Here is a 19,010-nt window from a genome sequence, read left to right as displayed (position 1 = left end):
AATAAAACCCTAATATGCAAATCAACCGAACAGTGGAACTACCAGTCGCTATGATGTGCACTGACCACAGGGGCAGACACTCAGTGCAGGAGCTGCCCCTTGGAGGTCAGTACACTCCCACAGGGGGAGCGCTGCTCAGCCAGAAGCAGGGCTCATGGCAGTGTGGAGAGAGAGCCTATGCCAGCAGGCGGACATCCCCTGAGGGGTCCTGGACTGTGAAAGGGCTCAGGCTGGGCTGAGGGACTCCCCCCCCCCCCCCACAATGCACAAATGTCATGCACCGGGCCTCTAGTATAATATAACTCAATATAATTGATGTAAACAACTCACATCAGGGTCTCTTCATTTGGTTCACAACATCAAGATGCTACACCAAACTCAAATCAGCATGTAGCATATTGTCATGTCCCTATCTTCCAGAAGCCATACAGAGCATCTCATAGCTCTAACAACACCCCAGAGCCTAGCCAAAGGTCAAGAGCATTATCCTAGCTTCCAAAATCCTAACATAGAACCACTGAAAGCAAGCCCAAACATTCCAGACTATTCTCAGTGTGACAGAAAACAAACCACTTTTAATTCAGTGGAGGCAATGTATTGTCATGGGGATTTCAGAAAACCAAGCTCAAACTAAGGCAGTTATTTTCCAGGACATAAGGCACCAGAAAAGAAAAGCCTTTTTAGAATGTGGACAGAGCCATGAGTGTCAAAAAGGAGGGAGGGAGAGAAAGAGAGAATTAATTTATCTTGCTTAAGATCAAGTTTCACATAATGACAAATTACTATATACTGGTAGGATTATCTTTCTCCGCCTACAAATAGTCTAACCACCCCCAAGTCATAAAAGTCAGAGAGAACTAAGCTGGACAGAATATATTCCTTCCTGCTTCCCATCTCAGAGCAGCTGTGTGATTTCCTGAAGATTCTGTTGCTGGAGCTAGGGATAAAAGCTCATTTACCCACAAAATAACCTGCAAGTCTCCAGTTTCTGTTCTTCTTCCCTCCCCCTTCTTTCCCCTCCCCCATTTGGCACCAGAGAAGTAAAACTTAGGCGTACTTAAAACAGTTTGAAAACTAATCTGAAAGAGGAAGAAGAATCTGTATACATTGGCTGACATGTGCTCTACCCTCTCTGATCTTAAAAACAACAGCAACCCATCTTTTCAAAGAAACTTGCCTAAAGAGCAGGCATCCTGTGAATGAACTGCGCTTGTCTAGATTATTTAGATTCACTGTGGAGATCACCAATGACGGCTTAGCTTTCCAAGAAACAGGTAGATTGGATTTACTGAAGACTTGGAGTTTGCTTCTGAGAGTGAGTTCAAAAGGACCCTGAAGTGTCAACCTTGAACATAGCAGGTAAGGATATTCAATGTTTCATTGCTAGGACTAGAACTGTATGTAGTAAATTTCTATTGATTTCAACAAATTTCTGGGAGTTTGGGGATCTACCCTACCTGCCTTAAATTAGGCTGCCAGTATGAATTGAATTCTTTCTGCCTTTTTTATTGGTCAGGGACTTGATAATCCAATCAGTCTTCTCAGTGCTTCTGTTAGGTAGGGGCTCAATGCAGCAAAATACAGTGAATACATTCCCCCAGCCTCCAGCACCTGTGCAATTAAGTTGGAAATGTGGGGCATATTTTAAAATCCTATTTTAAGGCCTTAATGGAGTTTCTCTAATCTGTAGTGGCAGTTTCCTTCACTATTGAAAGAAAATTTATAATGACTGCTGAAGGTAAACCAGTGAAGAATTATCTGGTAGTTCAACATTAATTATACCACTTGAACCTCTCAATATTCTGCAATTTAGATGGGGTAAGTGTTACTATCCCTGTTTTGAAAAATAAGGAAATAGACTCAGAGAGGCTAAGAAATAATCTGTAAACATACCACATAACTAGAAATTGGCAAGTTATGACTACAGACTGAAAATAGAAAGCTCTCAGAACTATAAGGAAATTGCATGGTCTATTTAGTATCTTAGACATATCTGACATAAACCAGGTTTACAGAGCCAACACTTCATACATTTTAATTAAAATCATTGGCCAGGCACATTCTTCGACTTAGCAGCAAAGAAGCTGTTTTCAGGGGTAAAGAAATGGTTTGTGGGTTCCATCAGTAGCTAAAAAAAGAAAAGTCCTAGAATTTTTAATTCCATTTTTCTGCCTTCCAGTGATCTGATTGCTTTGAAATCCAGAGAGAGGCCATGACACCATATATTTATCAGGTGATTATTCAAAAACAAAATATAGCTAAACCTGGACTTGAGACTGCACTGTATGCCCATCAGTTCCTGCAAATAAAATAAACCAGCCTGGGAGCCAGTGAGCCCCAAAAGAATGGTAGGCTAAAGAAAGTTTGCTGGTTAAGTCCAGTCAATCCAGCGTTTCTGTGTCTTCCTAATGTAGAACTACCAATTTCATATTCTAGTACCTTTTTCCTCCTGCCTTTAATCAAACTTTTGATGTGTTTAGAAACTAGTTATCAGGAATAAAATCAAGATTTTTTTCCACAGTGCAGGAAATTATAAATCTGCCTTTGCTGCATCATTGGTGATAATAAGGAATTAAGCAGGGGTGGGGAACGTCTGGCCTGCGGTCCTTTTAAGGCCTGCAAAATCATTTAGTCTGACCCTGCCAAGGTATTAGGGGTGAGTTAATTAAATGTTTAATCAAATATAGCCAGCTAATTTTTAAGTTGATAATTTTGTATGGCCTGTGAATGATGCTATAAACATCCAAATGGCCCTTGGCAGAAAAAAAGATCCCCCATCCCTGGATTAAGGAAATGGCAATGATTTCCTTAAGGTACATATCCAACCTTGTGCATTTAATGTCATGGAAGAAAGCTATCATAATCTCCCAAAAAATATAGCTCTGCGTGGACTACTACTTTGACCCATTTTGCTATTTCTTATGTTCTTATGAAAATATCTCAAATACATTGCAATCCAGTAAATAAGTATTGGTTAAGCTCAATACAGTTTGTGGCACAGAGCAAGGTAAATGGTAGTTCCTGCCTTTGAGGAACTTACTGTTGTACCTGCAGGGTACGCCAAGGAGCCTGATCTGTTACGTAAAAGGATTGAGTTGAAGAATAACAGGAAATGAATTTGGATAGAAATTTAAGACAAGATTATTAGACATTGAATTCCAGGCACTTTTTAATGGGAAATCTTATTAGCAAACTTTGAATAAGTGATGAAAAACATTTTAAGAATATGAATCTGACAGAGTTTCATAGTTCTGACTACACCTTGAGAAAAATGGAGATGGGAGTAAAATTTAATGAAGCTCTAGGCTAGGTTGATAGCAGTGGAAATTGACTTTATAAGAACTCAAGAAACATTTAAAAGGAATAATAGATGGAAGTAGGTGAATGATTAGATAAGGCAGCATAAGAAAGAAATAAGTCAATAATATCTCTGAAATTTTGAACCTGTGATCTCTGTGATGCTACTGCTATTCCTAGAATTAGGTAATTTGGGGATATAAATGGGGAGTGTAGAACATGCTTAGTTCTGTTTTGACCTATTGAGTTTGAGGAGATGGCAAAAATTCCAAGAAACAATGTCTTATGGATGGTTGGAAATAATGGCCCTGAATGTAAGTAATGGGTAAGAGGTACAGGCCAAAGTTAAATCTGGGGAGTATGATTGATAGCCAATGCCATAAAAATGGCTCAACTTAGAGAAAGTAAACCTAAGAGATGACCAAGGACTGAAATTTGTGCAGTTTCTACATTTTCAAGCCAGAGGAAGAAGAGGGTCTTCAGAAATAAGAACCACAGAAATGTTATAGGCACCCCAAAACACCAGAAAAGGTGTTATCTGACAGCCCCTGTGAGTTGGAGGGGGAGGGCTGTCCCCTCCTTGGTTCTTGTCAGTCTTGCATTAAAGACTTCAAACAAGTGATAGCAAATGATTTCTTTATAACAAAGCAAATTTATTAAAGAAGCAAAGCAAGCAAATTTATCAAAATATACCTGCCCTATAAGGTGCAGATTGACTTCCCAACTAATTTGGAAGTCCCCACCTGATAGAGGTTTAATATTTTATTCCTTTTGTTTATAGGTTTTAAAATTCCTTTGCCGGATATTTTGGTACAGATTAATTCTCAAGGTGCCATTTTACTTTGCTGTGGCCTTCCCAGAATTCATGAGAAGCACTTGGCAACTTTATCTTGCCAAGCCATGAGACTGCTGGCTTTTCTCTTTAGGAAGTAAAATAAAACTGCCCTTTTTCCTTTCCCCTTAGCCCCTCCTTTCCTGTATTCTCTAATTGAGGAGGCTTTAACCATTTGCCTTCAGTGTCCTTGGTTTCGGGAAGATAATGACTTGTTATTTACAAGCCAACTGCAGCTGTCCAAATTGTTTAGCTTGTTTAATTTCCTTGTCTCTGTTTCCTATTCCATCCACTTATTTAGGAATTTTCCTAGTTTCTCACTATTCTGGTACAGAAATACAATTCTTCTCAAAAGATAACAAGCGTCTTGAGAGAAGGTATCAAGTTATTTATTCTTTTAAATTTTCCCTTCCCAACAATAACTAGCATCATGCTTTACCAACACTGTGAACACTCAATAAATATTAAGTTACTCTAACATAAGCAAACATGGAGAATTTTTGCTTCAAGCAATCTTCTAGTTTCAACTCTATCAAAAACTCTGCAACTTAACAACGGCTGCTCTAAACTACCTTGCTGCTCAGGTTTCAGTGGAAAGGAAACAGCCTGGATAGCTGGGAGTTCATTCTACTTTTGTTTTGTAATCAGCTATGTGGTCTTTAGCAAATTACTAAGCATCAGTTTTTCTTGGTTTCCTCATGTACCAAATGTAGTAATGAGCTTATAGGAATATTTTAGATGATTAAAATAATAAATACAAATATGAAAGCAACTTGAAAATATAAACCACCTTACAAAAGGGTTTTGTTTAAAGTCCATTCCAAGTTAATAAAATACACAACAAATTTGATAGCATATGGAGGGAGTAGGGCCAGTTACTTTCTGCTTACAACACTATAGCTCTAGACCAGGAGCCTCACTCTAAGTATCAGCAATGCCATCCAACTCCTTGGACATGTCAGTAGGAGCCAGCCCTCTGGTAACCACTAACTTTACAATACCTGAATTTTATTTACCTATTATTTATTTATTTTTAATGTTTTATTGATTTTAGAGAGAGAGGAATAAAATATTTAAGAGTAGTATTTAAGAAGTATTTCTGTGAAAACACTATCCATATTTATTCATTAGCTATTACTTCTATTATGTCCATGGTTCTCAGGATTACATCGTAAGGTTCAAAACAATTTTTACATCAGGTTCTGAGTGTAACACAATATTTCACTGCTCTGTCCTAAAGCCACTTGTCCAACCACCAATTTGTTTATAATACAAATCAGGTTCCCAGAATATACAGGTAAGTAAAGTGCATGTGTATCTCCATAAAATATAAAGACCTAAAGTCATTTTTATCCCTCAAACCAATGTTATTTGGGTTTCAGGCTACATAGATGTCTACAAGGTATAATTTGAAAGCCAGTGAGAAACATTTCCAGTTCAACAGGATGAGCAAACGTCCAGGAGACAGATTCGTGCTAACCAACCCTACAAAAGTGATTCATGAATCAGAATACCAATTTGTTGATTTGTATTGATTGTTGATTGTTGATAGACTCATAGCAGATAGTGGTACATCATTATTCTTACAGAAAAGACAACAAAGGAAGTCATTTAACCAGATTATAAATCCAGACATCTTAAGTCCTATAATTCATGTTACAATACTGGTGCTAAAACACCATCAACTGACAATTATTTTTGCCTTCAATTGAGAACTCTTTATAGGTAGGTAGAGAAGACCACTGTTTAAACATAAGTCATGCACCACAAAACTCTTCACCCTGCTTCCTCATTTCATCTCATCCTATTATGACCTCTCCATTCTTTGTGCCCCACCAGTTTTGCTTCCGCATTTAGAGGGAAATTCATAAGAGAGAAAAGAAAAAGAAAAATCAATAAATATTTAGAAGAAGTTAAGGAGGGGCCCTGCTATAAAATAGGGGGAAAGAGACAAAGCAGAAAAATAAACATAGACGCTTGAGCACTTAAACAGAGTTGGTTTTCCTTTTGATGAATAAAATGTAATTATCTTATTTATTTAGCTTGTTTATTGAGTCAATATATCCCAGACATTTGAGCGCCTACTGAAATGTGGCTGATGGAAAAGGAAAAAGGAGCTGAGATCTAAACTTGGCATAGTCAGGCTTTCTTTAATTTTCTATCAACCACTTTTCCCTAAAAAGGAAAAAAATCCAGTTTGGAATCACATTTTGAGATGTCTAACATATACAACTTGTTAAGATTTATCATCTATTTCATAATAACAGCTTTTGTTTTTACATAGTGTTGTCTTTCTACTGTCATGGATTCAACATGCTACATGGAATAAAGTTAACAGAAACAGCACTCAAACATCTCTGACACATCTGAGGTACTTATTCCGAAATTCCTATGAAGTTCAGGCCTCAGAAGATATCAAAAGCTTTTTTTCATTCAAAATTTGTCTTTCTTTATGTTTAAACTAAATTTTAATTCTTGTTTAAGACAAAGGCCTTCAATAAAAGCAATCTCCTAGAGAATAATTATTTTGCTTCCAAGATCCAGGCATCTAAATACCAAAAAGTTAGGGCAGGCCTCAGAGTCAGCTATGAGCAATGGCCTCAGAACTTACAAGGATTCCAAGTTTCTGGTAATTAACTAGAGACTTATTCAGATGTCCCTGGAAGAAGGTAGGCTATCTAGTTAGTGCTTTACCACAATTGCAGATGTATATAAGCTATATGTCTGTAACATATTTATATCACTTGGACTAAGGATAGACTTTTTCTTCCACTGTGCATTCCCACCCACACTCATACACTCCTCAAGATATCTATTGCTATTTTGTGATTTGCATTTCCCTTCAAGTTTCTTCTTATGCAACACTTAATTCTGATGATACAGAATAAATATTTGTCACAGTACTATACATTGGGCGCACTGTGTTATTAGCTCTGAATGCCATAGTCCAAGTCCTTTTTGGACTTGGCATTGTCCTGTGTTTGGAATCCAACTGACAACAGAGTGGCCCAATTTGATGAGTGTGATGTTCTCCCCTTAAGAATGAATAAACTACTAGAGAGGAAACATCTTAGAACTGTCAGCAGTACACTATCAACTCCCCTGTAGTTTCTAGTACCAGTGAAGATGCTGCTAAGCATATCATTGAAAAAGCCAAGTGAAAAAGCTACTTATTGTGGTAATAAGGCTACAGTGATGTCAGGAGGGTCTTTCTACTCCTTTTCCCTCAATCTTTTATTACATGGAGGAAAGCCACTGAGGTCATTAGTACAAGCCTGGTTGTTTATAGATTAAAACCCCATGAAAGATGTATAGCTTTGCTGCAGTCAATCAATAACCAATCACTCAATTAACATTTATTGCACATTTTCTATGTGTGAAACATTGTAATAGGCTAGGCTTTGGATTCACAGAGTTAAAGGGAAAAAAAGGCTTTTTGTCCTACGGTAGTTCACAATCTACTTAGGGAAACAAGATTCCTATGCTTTAAAAGATATAATACAAGCCCTAACTGGTTTGGCTCAGTGGATAGAGTGTTGGCCTGTGGACTCAAGGGTCCCAGGTTCGATTCCGGTCAAGGGCATGTACCTTGGTTGCGGGCACATACCCAGTAGCGGGTGTGCAGGAGGCAGCTGATCGATGTTTCTCTCTCATCGATGTTTCTAACTCTCTATCCCTCTCCCTTCCTCTCTGTAAAAAATCAATAAAATATATTTTAAAAAAGATATAATACAAGGTATTAGAATGCTGAATGCCATATTATTGGTACAAACTATAAACACAATACAAGTTCAAAAATAGAGATACAAATGTAGAATGGGGTGATCAAAGTTAGTGTCTGGAAGTGGAACCTGAGCTCAGCCCAGTATGAGCAGGAAAGAGAAACATAACAATTTGCTTTTTTATAGTGCTTTGTTTGCAAAATACTCTTCTTTGGTGATTCTCCATTCATGTATCCATCCAACAAATACCTGTGTATCAAAAAATTAATAAAGCCGTAACCGGTTTGGCTCAGTGGATAGAGTGTTGGCCTGCGGACTGAAAGGTCCCAGGTTCGATTCTGGTCAGGGGCATGTGCCTTGGTTGCGGGCACATCCCCAGTTGGGGGTTGTGCAGGAGGCAGCTGATGGATGTTTCTCTCTCATCCATGTTTCTAACTCTCTGTCCCCTTCCCTTCCTCTCTGTAAACAATCAATAAAATATATTTTAAAAATTAATAAAACATTGTCCCAGTTAATTAACTTGGATATAACCCCTCCATAATGTAGATATCTGTCAAATCATCACATTGTACACTTTAAATATCTTACAATTTTATTCATCAATTATACCTCAATAAAGCTGGGGGTACGGGGCATTGTCCCTCACCTTCCTGAGCTCAGCCTTTTGGGCTGAACAGCACAACTAACTTTTTTCATTTGACAATAATAGGATACATGGAGAATAAGAAAAAAGGGTATTGGGGAGTTGACCAAATAAAAGTAGGGCCCCATGAGCTGCACCCTCATGATAACCAAGTTTCCTGCATCTGGCCACTGCTCAGCAAAAGTGGAAGAAGTGTCTGCCTTAGAAAGCTGAGCCTTGAGTTGCAACTTCCCCCACTTCCTCTTCTGCTTTGGCGCTGCCCTCATCACCCCCCTTCTGTTGGCAGTCCTCCAATACATACAGACCATCCGGTGCATGCTAACATTTACTAGAAAGGTAAAGGAAGTCTTGGGGAGCCATTCAATTTAATAGAGTCATAAAAATACATCTGAATACTGATTTAATCTTTCAGTCTCTCCTGTGGACTGAATTAAAAACACCCATCATTAGTTTTACCCAGAACTTATTGTCACGGTCTTCAGATTCTCATAAATCTCTGGCTCAGACCACTTTTGAACTCTCCTTCAGCCCCACCAGAAAAACTTTTGCCTTTCTTTGTTTTAAGCTCTTTGCCTTCTATTTCTTTCTAAATGTGTGGATTCATCTGCCTACCCCCATTCCTTTCTTCTCCAGTGATTTATAAAGTGTCTATTCACAAGTCATGGTCCCTTATACTCTTTTAGATTTTACAGGGTTTTTTAAATAGACTCTACCCTCTTAGAGGTGTCCACATTTCACTTCCACTTTACACTATTATCTAGATCCTTGCACAATAACATCTACATTTCCACACACAAAAACATACTTCTCCCTAGACCTCATAGACCTCACCATGGGAAGTTAAATATTCTATTACTCAAAAAGCACCTAATACCAGGGAGTGACTTTTCCAAAGTTGCTCAATTAGGAGAGGAAGAGAGCAAAAATTAATAAAGCAGACTCACTATCATTAATGAGTTCACCATCTAAATGGGTATGGCAGATTTGTAAGCAAAATGAGTAATTACAGCACTGTAAAAATAAGATAATAGAATCATGAACAATGGAGCATTTGTAGAGAATGATAACTTCAACTTGAATCTTGAATTATAAGTAGGAAATTGCCAAGTTCACCTCTTTGACCTTACATGTAATGGTGAAAAAGGATGCATAGTTCAAGTATCTTTACCTAGCCAAGGAATCCTATACTAATAAAAGACAAACATGCAAATTGACTGTACTTTTGCTACGCCTTAAGCCATGCCCACCAGCCAATCAGAGTGACTATATGCAAATTAACCTAACCAAGATGGCGGCCAGCAGCCACGGAGCTGGAGCGAGCAGGAGGCTTGCTTGCTCCAGTGATGGAGGAAGCCAAGGTTCCCCGCCTGCCATGGCCCGGCTCTGAGCTCCACTGAAAGCAACAAAGTTTCAATTATAGAAGGTAAATAAACCCCAGATACCTGCTTTCAGCCAGCCGTGGCCATAGAGCTGGAGCGAGCAGGAGTGGGTTGCCCCTGATGATGGAGGAAGCCAAGCTTTCCACAGGCCTCCGCTAAAGGCAACAAAGTTTCAATTATAGAAGGTAAATAAATCCCATAATTAAAAAAAAAAGAAAAAAAGGAGAGGCTGGGAGCTTACTTCACCAGGGTGCTTGGCCAGCCTGAAAACGGCCCTCAACCCCTCACTCAGACTGTCAAGGCACCCCAGTGGGGACCCCCCACCCTAAAGGGGGTGTGGCCAGCCTGAAAACAGCCATGGGGTAAGGGTTCCCACTGGGGTGGACATCCTCCAAGGGGTCCCACACTGCAAGAGGGCATAGGCCGGGCTGAGGGACCCCCAAGTGCACAAATTTTTATGCACCGGGCCTCTAGTCATGTAAGAAGAATCCTGAACTGAGTTGGTGGAAGAGCAAGAATCAGTAGATACTACAATAAAAGAATGAACTGAACTTGGAATTTGCATGAGAGGGATGAGATCAGGTTGGAGTGGCATCAAATATAATTACCAGGTTCTGTGCCTCAGTGACTGGAAGACTATTCATGTCCATGAAAAAGAAAAGAAAAAATAGTGGGAGAAGTTAATTTTGGAGGGAAAAACATATATTTGTCTATAAACATTTAAAAAGAGCAAGGCATGTGATCCAAGAAATGCAATCTAATAGGCAGTTGAAAATGAGAGACTAGTGTTAAAGTATTTTGTAGCTGAGATGGAGATATTTTTAAAAGATTTTTTATTGATTTTGAGAGAGAAAGAGAGAGAGAGAGATCGCTGTGAGAGTGAAACATCAGGTGGGTGCCTCCTGCATGCCCCCTACTGGGGATTGAGACCACAACCCAGGCATGTGCCCTGACCAGGAATCAAACCAGATACCTTTTGATGTACAGGACAACACCCAACCAACTAAGACACACTGGCCAGGGTGGAAGATTTTGATTTATCCACATGAAAGCAATCATATTATGCCATGGAAATTGATAAATTCTTGAAGGGAAAGAGAGAAGCAAAAACTAAACACCATACATTTGCATGTCACAGATTTTGGTTGCACTTTGACAACCTCAATTGACTATCTAGGAAATCTGTCATTGATGAAGGGGAATCAAAAGGAAGAGCTGGTATTGGGACAGCAGACTGATGACTGTAAAGCCTGGATTCTACTTGCTGCCTTGTTACCAGCTATGTGCTCTTGAGCAAGTCATGACCATTCTACTATCATCCTCAGGATTCAGTTTTTCACATGTAAAAATTCATTGGAACAGGATCAGAAAAACTACTTCTGGCTCAAACTGACACCTATTCTTGGAATAAGAAGAAGCATATTTTACTGACATGGTTCAATAATATTTTATTAAAAGAGAATAGCATAGAATTTCACTAGCTGTCCATTATGTTCCTGCCAGTCAAAGCACTATGCTAACCACTCTAGAAGAAACATGGAGAAGTATAAGGGGAAGTAAAATAGGAAAACGAAAACATGAAGATATAACCACTCAAGGAACTTGCAATATAGTTGAACTTACTGAACCCACTTTTATCTGACCCACAGTAAATCATAATTCTGCTGTCAGATTTGCATGTCACTTTAGTTGGATGAGGAACAAGCAGCTTAAATTTAGCTCTCATGCAACGTTGTACTTTTTTGCTTTGGTAAGATGTTCTGGGGGGAAAAAAATTACTGTTTTAAAAGTTACACCAGAGGGCCTAACTGGCATGACTCAGTGTTTGAGTGTGACCTATGAACCAGGAGGTGACAGTTCAGTTCCCGGTCAGGGCATATGCCAGGTTGGGGGTTTGATCCCCAGTGGCGGGCATGCAGGAGGTGGCATCTCATCATTATTGATGTTTCTAGCTCTCTTCCCCTCTCTCTCTCTGAAATCAATAAAAATATATATTTTTTTAAAGTTACACCAAAGAAAAAATAAGAAATTACTATAATGAATGAACTATAGATCCAATGTACCTCAATAAAGCAATTTTGAAATAAGTTAGTCTGATTTAACATATTTATTGGGCACCAAGTGTAATGCTCCTTGATAGATTCTATAGAAAGTATTCATATTAATTATACCCAGTTTTTGTTCTAAAAAAGTCTATAATTTAGTAGTAGAGATTAGACAAATAAAGAAATGAGTCTAACAAAAAGTAAAAAGAAGTAGAAACGTGAAGTAACTAGAAACAGAAAAATGAATCCTGTAGTTGAACCATCGACTTCTGTGGTCAACTGCTTGCTAAGATTCTAACATCCTGAGAATAACCTGTACTTCCTCCCTCCTAATTCTTCCTTCCACATATAACATTTCTACTAACCCTTTTCCCACTTTGCCCTCTGAAACACTCTCTCCATTATAAGTGCTCCTACATCCTAAATCTCTTCAAATAATTATCCCTACCCCAAAAGAAACTTTGTCCTCACCAAAAGTAGACTGTTTACAACAAACTGATGGTTGCCAGGTGGGAGGGTTGTTGGGGTTAGTAAAAAAAAAAAGGTGAGGGATTAAGAAGTACAAATTGGCAGTTACAAAATTCACAGCCCTGGCCAGTGTGACTCAGTTGGTTGAGTATGGTCCCATGCACCTAAAGTAGAGTGATTCGATTTCTGGTCAGGGCAAATGCCCATGTTGGAGATTCAGTCCCTGGTCCAGGTGAATATGGGAGGCAACTGATTGATGTTTCTCTCTCACATCAATGTTTATGTCTCTCCCTCTCCCTTCCTCTCTCTCTAAAAAAAAATCAATAAAAACATATTTTTTAAAAAGTAGTTTTTAGAAAGTAGTCACAAGAACATAAAGTACAGCAAAGAAATACAGACAATAATACTGTAATAAATACATATGATGTCAAAGGGGTTCTAGATTTTTTGGAAGATTACTTCATAAGTTATATAAATGTCGAACCACTATGCTGTGCACCTGAAACTAATGTAATATTGAATGTCAATTGTAGCTGAAAAAAATGTTTGCTAACACAGCCAAAATAGTAAGCTGCTTATTTTTATACTAGAGGCCTGGTGCACAAAAATTTGTGCACTCGGGGGGAAAGGGGGGTTCCTCAGCCCAGCCTGTGCCCTCTCGCAGTCTGGGACCCCTCAGGAGATAACAACCGGCTGGCTTAGGCCTGCTCCCAGGTGGCAGAGGGCAGGCCCAATCCCTAGGTCCAGCCCCTGGTCGGGCTCAGAGCAGGGCCGATTGGGGAGTTGGGGAGCCGTCCCCTGTCATGCACAGAGCAGGGCGATCAGGAGGTTGTGATGCCACCCTCAGTCACACTCAGGGTAGGGCCGATTGGGGGGTTGGGGCACCGTCCCCTGTCACACTCAAGGCAGGGTCGATGGGGAGGTTGCGGCGCCACCCCCTGTCACGCACAGAGCAGGGCCCATCAGGGGGTTCGGGCACCGCCCTCTATCACCCACAGAGCAGGGCCGATCAGGGGGTTGGGGCACCGCCACTCTCACACTCAGGACAGGGCCGATGGGGAGGTTATGGCTCTACCCTGTCACACACAGAGCAGGGCCGATCAGGGGGTTGGGGTGCTGCAGCCTGTCACACACAGAGCCCCAGGGCGATCAGGGGGTTGGGGAGCTCCCCCCTATCAGGCACAAAGCAGGGCTGATTAGGGGGTTGGGGCGCCTTCCCCTGTCACGAACAGAGCAGGGCGGATAGGGAGGTTGTGGCCCCACCTCCTGTCACACACAGAGCCGCAGGGCAATCAGGGGGTTTGGGCGCTGCCCCCTGTCACGCTGGGTAGAGGCCTGGTGCACGGGTGGGTGCCGGCTGGTTTGCCCTGAAGGGTGTCCTGGATCAGGGTGGGGGTCCCCACTGGGGTGCCTGGCCAGCCTGGATGAGGGGATGATGGCTCTTTGCAGCTGGTCACACAGTCTTCAGGGTGGGGGTCCCCACTGGGGTGCCTGGCCAGTCTGGGTGAGGGGCTGAGGGCTGTTTTCAGGCTGGGGGTGACTGAAGCTCCCAACCGCTCCTTTTTTTCTTTTTTTCTTTTTTATTCTGGGCCAGCTTTAGCTCTGAGGCTTGGCTCCAGCTCTTAGGCCTCCGCTGCTGAAAGTAGGTTTCTGGCCTTTGCTTACAATGTTGCGATCCTGCTACTTGTGTTGAGCCTAAAGGTGCCCAAGTGTGAAAGTCCAATTTAGCCCAGCCGGACTAAAGCAGGTTTCTGGGGTTTTGTTTAGCTTCTATATTTGTTACATAGTTGCTTAGAGTTGCAGCTCAGAGGCCTGCAGCGGCAGGCGGGGAACGTTGGAGTCCTCCATCACTGAAGCAAGCAAGTCTCATGTTAGTTTCAAGCTGCCTGGCTGCCGGCCGCCATCTTGGCTGGCAGTTAATTTGCATATTGCCCTGATTAGCCAATGGGAAGGGTTGTGGTCGTACGCTAATTACCATGTTTCTCTTTTATTAGATAGGATATTGCATGTACTATGAGAGCTAGAGCATCCATTGTATATCTCCTGGCTCCCTGGTGCCACTTTATATAATTTGTTATTTTATCATTTTCTATTTTTCAATTACAGTTGGCATACAATATCATATTAGTTTCAGGCATAAACCTCAGTGATTAAGCATTATATAACTTACTAAGTGATCATCCTGATAAATCTCACACCCATCTGACACCATACTTAGTTTTTAGAACATTATAGACTGTACTAGTGGCACAGTGCATGAAATTTGTGCACATTAAAAGGGGATTAATTAGAGGAAACATTTTAATATTGCTATTTGCCCTTTCTCTATAATAGAAGTGCCAGAGATGAAAGAAAATTAGTAAAATGTATATGAAAATCTTCCTCCTGTCAGAGTCTGGGGTGCACCACAGGAGGCGCTGCCTCAGGTCCACTGTCAAGCCCTGCCAGGCTGGGGGCATGGCCTGAGGTCCCCTGTCAAGCCCCGCCAGGCGAGGCGTGTGGCCTGAGGACCCCCGGCCAGGTGCCGGGGCGGGGGGCATGGTCTGAAGTACCCTGGCCTCGTGCCAGGGTGTGGGGTGCAGCCTGAGGTCCCCCAACCCAGTTCTGGGGTGGGGGGTGGCCTGAGGTCCCCCAGCCCAGGCTGGGGTCGGGACTGCCGGGGTCCAACCCCAGTGGGTCCAGGGGTTCCCAAAGGCGTAGACAGAGTCAGCGAAGACTATCCACCCTCTTCCTACGGTGGAGTCCTATCCATCCCGAGAGTGGGGCTTACCTAGGGGTCCCTGTTCGGGCGCCATATGCCAGGGTTCAACCCCAGCGGGTCCAGGGGTTCCCAAAGGTGTGGACGGAGTCGGCGAAGAAGGAATGACGCGGAGACAACGTTCAGTTGATCAGCAGCCTTGCCAGGATCTCCAGCCAAGTTCTGGTCTGGATCTCCAGAGAGGTTCTGCTTAGGATCTCCAGCCAGGTTCTGTGTCCATGTTCTCTTGCTAGGTTCTCCAGCCAGGTTCTGTAGCCATGTTCCCTCACTAGGTTCTCCAGCCAGGTTCAGTCACCAGGTTCTAGTCAGGTTCTCTTGCCAATTTCTGTAGTCAGGTTCAGTCCAGGATCTTTTGCCATGTTCTCTCCAGCGAAGTTCTTCTGTCTGTAGGTTCTGTGTATGTTCTGTCTTCTTAGTTCTGTGTTCTAAGCTCTGTATTCTAAGTTCTGAGTTCTAAGTTCTGTGTCTTGCTGTCTTGTTGCATCTGTATTTATACCAGTTGATTCAATCCTATCAATCTCTATTACAAAGGTTAGGGCGTTTCTTATCTCCATTCCAGGGAGTAAAGATTATGTAGCTTAAGCATGATTGTTCGTAGTTAAAGTGATTAATTACCCACCTGGCACTTAGTTGAGGGGTTTTATTCCCTCCCTAACTTCAGGGGAAAATCCCTACCTGGGGAAACAACCTTTCTCAGAGACCTTGGTTAAAACACATAGTGCCAAGAAGGTGAGCAAACATATTAAGAACAGTATGCCATATATGCCAGGTCCTTTGAAACAGCAAGGATGGACCGGCTCCCGGCACGGGACGCACATTGAGGTCCCCCATCAAGCCCTGCTGGGTGGGGGGGTGTGGCCTGAGGTCCCCTGTTAAGCCCTACCAGGCAGGGGGTGTGGCCTCAGGTCCTCCTCAAGCCCCGCCAGGTGGGAGGCACAGTCTTAGGGCCCCCAGTCCAGGGCGGAGGGAGTAGCCTAAGGTCCCTTGGCCCAGTACCTGGGCAGGGTGCGCACCTTGAGGTCCACCATCAAGCCCCGCCAGGCAGGGGGTGCATCCTGAGGTTCCCTGTCAAGCCCTGCCAGGTGGGGGCCACAGCCTCAGATCCCCCAGCCTGGCGCTGGGAGGGGGCACAGCCTCAGAGCCCCCATCAAGTCTCACCTGGTGGGGGGCACAGCCTGAGGTCCCCTGGCCTGGGGCGGGGAGAGCCGCCTGAGGTCCCCTTTTAAGCCCTGCCAGGCAGGGGGGGCAGCCTCAGGTCCCCCAGCCCAGCACCAGGGCAGGGGGCACGGCCTCAGGTCCCCTGGCCTGGCCCAGTGCAAGGGGAGAAGCCTGAGGTCCCTCATCAAGCCCTACCAGGTAGGGGGCACGACCTCAGGTCCCCTGGCCTGGTGCCAGGGGGTGTGCAGCCTCAGGTCCCACGTCAAGCCCCGCTGGGTGGGGGGAGCAGCCTCAGGTCCCCCAGCTGGTGCTAGGAGGGGGAGCAGCCTCAGGACCCCTGTCAAGCTCCGCCTGGTGCGGGGGCACAGCCTCAGAACCCCCAGTGGCGGGGTGGGGGGTGCAGCCTGAGGTCACCTGGCCCAGTACCTATTCTGTAACAACCAATTTGTACTTCATAATTTCTTCACCTTTTTCACCTATGTCCCCAAATCTCCTCCTATCTAGCAACCATCAAAATGTTCTCTGTATCTATGAGCCTGTTTCTGTTCTGCTTGTTCATCTATTTTGCTTTTAGATTCATTTGTTGATAGATATGTACTTATTGCCATTTTATTGTTCATATTTTCTATTTCCTTTTTTTTCTTCTTCTTAAAGAAGACCCATTAACATTTCATGTAATACCAATTTAGTGATAACGAACTCCTTTAGCTTTTTCTTATCTTGGAAGCTCTTTATATGTTCTTTGATTCTAAATGATAGCTTTTCTGGATAGAGTAATCTTGGTTGTAGGTCCTTGCTTTTCATCACTTTGAATATTTCTTGCCAATCCCTTCTGGTCTACAAAGTTTCTATTGAGAAATCAGCTGACAGTCATATGGGCGCTCCCTTGTAGGTAACTAACTGTTTTTCTCTTCCACTTTTAAGATTCTTTGTCTTTAACCTTTGCCATTTTAATTATGATGTTTCTTTATGTGGGCCTCTTTTTGGTTTATCTTGTTTGGGACTCTCTGCACTTCCTGGAGTTTTATGTCTATTTCATTCACCAAGTTAAGGAAATTTTCTGTCATTATTTTTTCAGATAGGTTTTCAATTTCTTACTCTCTCTCTTCTTCCAGCACCCCCATGATACAAATGCTGGTATACTTGAAGTTTTCCCAGAGGCTCCTTACACTATGTTTATTTTCTTGGATTATTTTTTAGATTTGCTGTTCTGATTGATTGGGTGTTTTCTGCTTCCTTGTATTCCAAATCACTGATTTGATTCTCTGCTTCATTTATTCTACAGTTAATTTCCCCTAATATGTTCTTCATTTCAGTTAGTGAATCCTTCATTTCTGAATGTTTCTTTTTTTATGATTTCTAGGTCCTTTTTTAATGCTGTTTAAGTTTACACTAAGTTCCTGGAGCATCCTTATAACTACTGTTTTGAACTCTGTATCTGGTAGTATGCTTGCCTTTGTTTCATTTAGTTTTTTCTGATGATTTCTCCTTTCATTTATTTGTTACCTCTTTCTTTGCCTCCACATTTTCGCTGCTTCCTTATGTATGTTTGTGTGTATTTAGTAGAGCTGCTATGTCTCCCAGACTTGATAGAGTAGCCTTGTGTAGTAGGTGTCCTGTAGGGTCCAGTGGCACAGCCTTCCCAGTCACATGAACTGAGTGCTCCAGGTGCACCCCTGATTGCTGTGGGTATCACTGAGAGGGATTGACCCCTAGGTCAATCAGTTGCTAGGACCAGCTGTGACTACAGTGGAGGAGCTACTGTGCAGGAGCCAACCCTATGGAACAGAACTTCCTTCAGTGGGGCTTTGGTGCTCACCAAGTTCACCCCTTGACTGTGTTGCTCGTGAAGATGGTAGGGTTGTAATCTGGCATGGTCTGAAGCTGTCCACCAGGTACACTGGCTCTGGGGCCTCACAGAAGGTTCAGGTACAGCCAATGTTTGTGCCCTGCCTGGGGCCACCTGGCATGAGTTACAGAGCAATCTACAGATTGCTGCTACTTGTGTTGAGCCTAAAGGTGCCCAAGCGTGAATCAAGGCCAACTGCCAATAGTGCCTGGGACACTTAGCAAGAGGTGTGCAAATGCAGTGGCCAGATGCTGCTTACTTGATAGAAAAGTCCAAAGCATGAGGCAAGAGAGGCCATTTTTATGGAAAAGCCACTGGAAATGGCTTGGGTGGGCCTGCAAGTTGTGGGGTTGGGTTTCAGGGAATCACCAAGGTAGAGAAAACAGTATGGAGAATCAGATATGGCACCTGCCTGCTGGCTCTGTGTTGGTGGTGGTGGTGGTTGTGCAGGTCTCAGAAAAGGAACAATGGCCTCTGCCAGCACTTTTATCTGGCAGAAATCTTCCCCCACCCAAGCACTCACCCTGATGCTAGACAATTCAGTTCTTCCCTGTATGTCTCCAGTTCCTTTCAAGCTGCTGCCCCAGCAGCTGAAACTCAGAGAGAATGAGTCCAAATAAGTCCAAGTTCAGGCCCTTTATGAGGAATGCTTGAGCCCTTTATGAGGAATGCCTGGGACTCCAGCATTCCCACACAGTGTACAAGCCATTCATCTATGCTATCCTCTAATCCTCTTTATTAATGTCATCATCTATTGACCTCAGACTTCTTTTTCTATAATTCACTGAATATTTTGGTATTTGGCTTGCAATCTTCCTTTCTACCCTAAATCCTGGTAACTCCATCTTCCATGTAAACA

General features: G+C 42.6%; 1 protein-coding gene across 1 annotated transcript in view; it reads left to right on the top strand.

The window, feature by feature from the left end:
* Positions 1 to 895: 895 nt before the first annotated feature.
* Positions 896 to 19,010, top strand: part of CYSLTR1 (cysteinyl leukotriene receptor 1) — a 44,071-nt gene continuing 25,956 nt past the window's right edge. The window contains exon 1 of the mRNA XM_036305897.1: positions 896 to 1,359. The gene's annotated coding sequence lies outside the window, so the exon portion shown is untranslated. The remainder of the gene's footprint in view (positions 1,360 to 19,010) is intronic.

The sequence above is a fragment of the Myotis myotis genome, unplaced genomic scaffold (genome assembly GCF_014108235.1).
Source record: "Myotis myotis isolate mMyoMyo1 unplaced genomic scaffold, mMyoMyo1.p scaffold_m19_p_4, whole genome shotgun sequence".
In the NCBI taxonomy this organism is placed as follows: Eukaryota; Metazoa; Chordata; class Mammalia; order Chiroptera; family Vespertilionidae; genus Myotis; species Myotis myotis.
Note: the sequence above shows the minus strand (reverse complement) of the source record. Positions and strands in the feature narration are given on the sequence as shown.